Raw genomic sequence first — 460 nt, 5'->3', positions numbered from 1 at the left:
TTTAAAGGTGATGGTCAGTCTCATTGTTATTTTACCAAAATCTATTCTTTGGTGGCATCTGCTAATACTTATTAACAAAAAAAATTAATCTGGTAAGTAGTTTTGACAGAAATTACCCTTAAAATGTGTCCGGGCCACTCAAACAAAAGTGAATTACACAAAAAACATGAGCCTAATGGAGAATAAACTGATTCTTTCTCAGTTCTGTTTAACTTTTCCTACAGTGACAGAGACATAGCAGAAGCAGCTGAGGTACAACAGAGCAAATTCAGAATGGAACTAATCCGTCTCAGCCGTAGACTTTTGGCTGGAAGCTCATGATGCCTGTGGTTTCTGCCAGGAAGAGTGGAGGGGGGAAAGAGGGCAAAAGGACAAATACATGAATGAGGGAAATAAATAACGAAAGAGAGGGGTAAAAAGAAAGTACGAGTATATAAATCATATTGAGTGAATGGGAGCG

The sequence above is a fragment of the Penaeus monodon genome, chromosome 31 (assembly GCF_015228065.2).
Source record: "Penaeus monodon isolate SGIC_2016 chromosome 31, NSTDA_Pmon_1, whole genome shotgun sequence".
Taxonomy (NCBI): Eukaryota; Metazoa; Arthropoda; class Malacostraca; order Decapoda; family Penaeidae; genus Penaeus; species Penaeus monodon.
Note: the sequence above shows the minus strand (reverse complement) of the source record.